This window comes from Peromyscus eremicus, chromosome 1, assembly GCF_949786415.1.
Source record: "Peromyscus eremicus chromosome 1, PerEre_H2_v1, whole genome shotgun sequence".
Classification (NCBI taxonomy): Eukaryota; Metazoa; Chordata; class Mammalia; order Rodentia; family Cricetidae; genus Peromyscus; species Peromyscus eremicus.
In genome coordinates, this window is record NC_081416.1 from 52,658,403 (window position 1) to 52,664,402 (window position 6,000).

Genomic DNA, 6,000 nt, shown 5'->3' on the forward strand with positions numbered 1-6,000 from the left:
AGCTATGCCCAAATTCCCAAATATACCAAGCTGGCTTTGGAGAGGTGTAAAAGTTAAAACCTTCCTTTTAAAAAAAAAAGAAAAGAAAAGAAAAGAAAAGAAAAGAAAAGGGGAAGTGCTGTGGATATCGTTCAACAATTAATGAGCCTCTTTCCTTATAAATCATGATGTGGACATAAAGAGTAGCAAAGACATACATGCTGTCTGTGTGTTTATTCATTTGTCCTTTCCCCAGTGTAGAGCTTGAGAGAGAGCAATCAGTGCAGCCTTTAGGGCTGAGTGCCCTGTGGCAAGGCTAGTGCCCATTTGGTGATCCATTAGGTAGTTACTGCTGACCCTGCTCTCCTGAATCTATTGATGACCAGACTGATTCCATGGATAAAATGATCAGTCTCTAACTCACACAAGGAAGTGTTCCAGAGATCCAGGCAACTGGCCTGAGAAATGTCCAGCAAGTCCTCACAGTCATAGAGAGGGACATCAGAGTTGTCATCAGGCATCAACGTCAGAGGGTTGAGATTCTGTACAGCAGTAAAATTAGAATCAGGCTGCTCAAGTAAAAGACTCTAATATTCAGTGATGTGGACATTCCAGTCATTGGCCCCTCATAAGAGAGTTTCAACAGTATGGGGATGTAGCTGGAGTTTTCCTGCCTGGCCCATAGTCAGGACAAATCTCTCTCACCTGCCAGTCCCACAACCACTCAGACCCGACCAAGTAAACACAAAGACTTATATTGCTTACAAACTGTATGGCCGTGGCAGGCTTCTTGCTAACTGTTCTTACAGCTTAAATTAATTCATTTCCATTAATCTATACGTTGCCACATGGCTTGTGGCTTACCAGCATCTTCACATGCTGTTTCTCATCGTGGCGGCTGGCAGTGTCTCTCTGACTCAGCCTTCCACTTCCCAGCTTTATTCTCCTCCTTGTCCTGCCTACACTTCCTGCCTAGCCAATGGCCAATCAGAGTTTTATTTATTGACTAATTAGCAACACATTTGCCATACAGAAAATCCCACAGCACTTCCCCCCCTTTTTTTTCAAAAAGGAAGGTTTTAACCTTAACAAAGTAAAATTACATATAATTTGGGAATTTGGGCGTAGCTTCTCTTACTACTTCCTGCTGGAGGGGGGCGCTGTATCTTATGGGGACACAATGAAAATTTTAGGATTATGGAATAGTCCGTGAGGCTGTATCGTCTGAGCCAGTTGCCTTGAAACCATTCCGGATGTTGGATCATCTGGGCCATGGTGTCATCGGAGACCTTTCAGGGGGTCTTGGCTGGTCAAACCTGATGTATCTTAATCTGGAACAAATCCATAGCCTTTGGCTTTCTGTGGGAACAAAAGCAGAGTCTCCTTTCCAAAGCAACATATCCTTATATCCAAATTTTGAAGTCAAGGTATCTTTAAAATATACATTTTGGCATAACTCAACAGCTTTTACAATCAAATGTTTTTCTGCAGTTAAAAATCCCAAAGACAACACAATCCAGATTCTCTGTGTAATACTCATCTTCATGTGGATTATTTTTTATATTAATTTTACTGTCTCTTTAAAGGCTTTATTTTTTAAAACTATGTATTTGTTTCTGTAACTGTATATATCACCTTTTTATCTCTTTCAAGCCTACGTATATTTTACACACATTTTAAACTATTACATCTGAATCTTTCTTATTGTGAACTTATTGCTTTAAACTGCAGCAGCTGTAGCTGCTGGCTCCACCCACCTCAGCTTCCCAACATGGCGTGGTACGTTTACAGCCAGCTCTGGGAGCTATCATGGGTCTATGCTTTTATTCAAGCAGCGTGTAGTCCAGAAACTTTTTTGTTCTATGCTAGCAAAGTCTAAATCCACCATGCAGTTTAATGTGCCACTTGCAGAGGCCTCATTCCCGCCATACGGCAGGTCGAGCGTGTACACTAGGAACCCATAAGTAGCTCAAACCGGCAGCTGCTGCTCATTTGAGAGAGACAATTAGGAAGCTGTTTTTAGCTCCGTTTTAGAATCTTTTTTCTCAGTTTTTAGGTGGAAACTCTTGCCACCACGTTGGACGCCATTTGTAGCTTAAGTTTTCCTGCCTGGCCCACAGTCAGGACAAATCTCTCTCACCTGCCAGTCCCACAGCCACTCAGACCCGACCAAGTAAACACAGAGACTTATACTGGTTACAAACTGTATGGCTGTGGCAGGCTTCTTGCTAACTGTTCTTACAGCTTAAATTAATTCATTTCCATTAATCTATACCTTGCCACATGGCTCGTGGCTTACAGCATCTTCACATGCTGTTTCTCATCGTGGCGACTGGCAGTGTCTCTCTGACTCAGCCTTCCACTTCCCAGCTTTATTCTCCTCCTTGTCCCGCCTACACTTCCTGCCTAGCCAATGGCCAATCAGTGTTTTATTTATTGACTAATTAGCAACACATTTGCCATACAGAACATCCCACAGCATGGGGACCCATTAGAGTGAGATTCTAGTCTAAGGTGAACATTTCAGCTTCCCTTACTAGTAGAGTAGTTGAATCTATGACATGCAAACAGGATGATCAACTGGAGGCCACTGGATCCAGACACGTAGACAGATATGTTATGGGTCTCTGTCAAAGTCCCAGGGTCTGAGTTAAAACACCCTTTGCAGTCACTGAGAATAAAAATGTACAATGATTTAATGACATCTGGTGGGGCCAAAGTTGGGGCTGAGGATAGAGACTACTTTAGTTCTTGAAAAGCTTGTTCCTCGCTTTCAATCCATTTCAAAGGCTGGTCTCATGTAGAGGCAGAATAAAGTAGCTATTTCAACAAGCCCAGGAGTGCAGAGTGCGCAATATCCTGAAGCCTCTCTGATCCAGAAATTCACATACCTGCTTCTTGTATTGGAGAGTGGGAATCCAAAAAATGGTTTCCTTCTGAGCAGCACTGAGAGTTCTCCTGCCAGTTCTCCTATCTTGACCTAGCTTGTATCCCAGATAGGAGACTCTGTCTAACAGAAATGAGTCTTTTCATGGAGACACCATATCCCAATATCTGCAGCAACTGGAGTAAGTCCTTAGTATCTTTCGAGCAGGTGGCTGTGTCGATTGCTGCCAGTAAAAGTTCATACTTTTACCAGGGCAGAGTTGAGTCAGGATGGGAAATCCTGAATCCTCTTAAATCTTTTTGTGGTGCTTCCCCAAAGAGCATGGGGGAATTTAGGAACCCTTGGGAGAGTGTGTCCAAGGTAGATGATTAGTATCATTGGACATTGGATCAGTCCATTCAATGACAAATATAGGCTAGCTTACTGGAAGCAAGGGAGTAAGAAAGAAAGGGTGCTTAAAGTCTAGGACCATATAGATCTGGTGGGAGGAGACTGAGAAAAGTGTACAGGTTTGGAATAGGGGGTAAATTATATCACCCACTTATTTATCTCCCAGCGATCTGGGACTAGAAGGTAATCTGAGGTCTCTAGTTTATGGACAGGCAAGAAAGGTGTATTCCAAGCCAACTGGCTTAGGGTAAAGATGTTAGCTTCTAAGCAGCCTCTCAATATGGGAAGCAATTCCAAGTCTAGCCTTTTGGTTCATAGGATATTGTTAGACCCTTACCTGTTTATCTGTAGCCAAGAAACTTACCTCAGCTATGGGGTGGTGTGTTACCAAGCCCAGAAGATTTTCCTTAGCCAATACACTAAGAAATTGTTGCAAGTCCTGAATCAGGGCCCCTGGGTCTGGATTTGTTTCTGCTATGGAATTTGGAAGAACTAAGACATATTGTACAGACAGAGATGCAGTTAACCTAAGCTGGTAAGCAGATGCAAAGAAAATTTAGCTTTCTGAGGAGTAAAGGTGATGGTGGTGCCTAATTTTTGTAGAAGACTTCTGCCCAGAAGGGGGGAAAGGCAATTTGAGACCACCACAAAGGAGTAAGTCTCCTGTTTCTGTTCCAGGTATGTTTAATGGTACTCATGACTCCCTCTACTGGCTACTTTATTTTTTTTTTAATTTTTATTTTGCAATACAATTCAGTTCTACATATCAGCCACAGATTCCCTTGTTCTCCCCCCTTCCCCCCTCACCTTCCCCCCAGCCCGCCCCCCATTCCAATCTCCTCCAGGGCAAAGCCTTCCCCACAGACTGAGATCAACCTGGTGGACTCAGTCCAGGTAGGTCCAGTCCCCTCCTCCCAGGCCGAGCCAAGGGACCCTGCATAGGCCCCAGGTTTCAAACAGCCGACTCATGCAGTGAGCACAGGGCCCGGTGCCACTGCCTGGATGCCTCCCAAACAGATCAAGCCAATCAACTGTCTCACCCATTCAGAGGGCCTGATCCAGTTGGTGACCCCTCAGCCATTGGTTCATATTTCATGTGTTTCCGTTTGTTTGGCTATTTGTCTCTGTGCTTTATCCGACCTTGGTCTCAACAATTCTCGCTCATATAAACCCTCCTCATTCTCATTAATTGGACTCCCAGAGATCCACCTGGGGCCTAGTCATGGATCGCTGCATCCAGATCCCTCAGTAGTTGGATGAGGTTTCTAGCATGACAATTAGGGTGTTTGGCCATCCCATCACCAGAGTAGGTCAGTTCGGACTGTCTCTCGACCATTGCCAGCAGTCTGTTGTGGGGGTATCTTTGTGGATTTCTGTGGGCCTCTCTAGCACTTTATTTCTTCCTATTCTCATGTGGTCTTCATTTACCATGGCCTCCTATTCCTTGTTCTCCCTCTCTGTTGTTGATCCAGCTGGGATCTCCCACTCACCCAAGCTCTCTTTCCCTCGACCCTCGCCCTTCACTACCCCCACTCATGTCCAGGCTGTTCATGTAGATCTCATTCCATTTCTCTGTCATTGGGCGATCCCTGTGTCTTTCTTGGGGTCCTGTTTTCCAGGTAGCCTGCCTGGTGATGTGAGTAGCAGTCCAGTCATCCTTGTTCCACATCTAGTATCCTGTTATGAGTGAGTACATACCATGTTTGTCTTTCTGAGTCTGGGATACCTCACTCAGGATGATTTTTTCTAGATCCATCCATTTGTCTGCAAACCTCATGATGTCATTGTTTTTCTCTGCTGAGTAGTATTCCATTGTGTATATGTACCACATTTTGTTTATCCATTCTTCAGTTGAAGGGCATCTAGGTTGTTTCCATGTTCTGGCTATTACAAACAATGCTGATATGAACATAGCTGAACAAGTGCTCTTGTGGTGTGGTTGAGCATTCCTTGGGTATATGCCCAAGAGTGGTATAGCTGGATCTTGGTGGGAATACTGGCTACTTTTTATTTGTAACTAGCCCCATTAGAGATTTGTGTGAATGTCCAAAGGTAATTGAGTGATAAAAATCAAATTTAATACCCTAGCTTTTTCTGGAGCCAGTAGGTTGAAAGAGCTATACATTCAGGAAGCTTCTTGGAATGGCTTAAGAGATTGCCCAGGAGAGTCCTCTGAACCCTAGAGAATCTCTGTGGTCTTAAACAAATTAGTGGGTTTTGAGCTGCACCCTGAATTCCAGTCCTATGGTACCAGTGAAAAGTATCCAGGGCCTGAAAACAAGCATATGTACTGGGGTCCTGATAAGAATACTTGGTTAGCAAAACTGTCTCAAAATTGAGTGGCTTTTCAGCCTCTGTCTTAGTTCATGTTTTTATTGCTATGAAGAGATGTCATGACCATGGCAAATGTATAAAGAAAACATTTATTTAGGATGCTTGCTTAGGGTTTCAGAGGTTCAGTTCATTATCATCATGATGCGGAGCATAGTCATGTACAGGCAGACACAGTGCTGGAGCTGAGAGTGCTACATCTTGCAGGCAACAGGAGGTTGACTGACTGTCACATTGAATGAAGCTTGAGAAAAAGACCTCAAAGCCCACCTCCACAGTGACACACTTCCTCCAACAAGGCCACACTTCCTAATAGTGCCAATCCCTTTGGGGGTCATTTTCTTTCAAACCATACAATCCACTCCCTGGACCCCAAAGGCTTATATCCATATCATAATGCAAAAATGCATTCA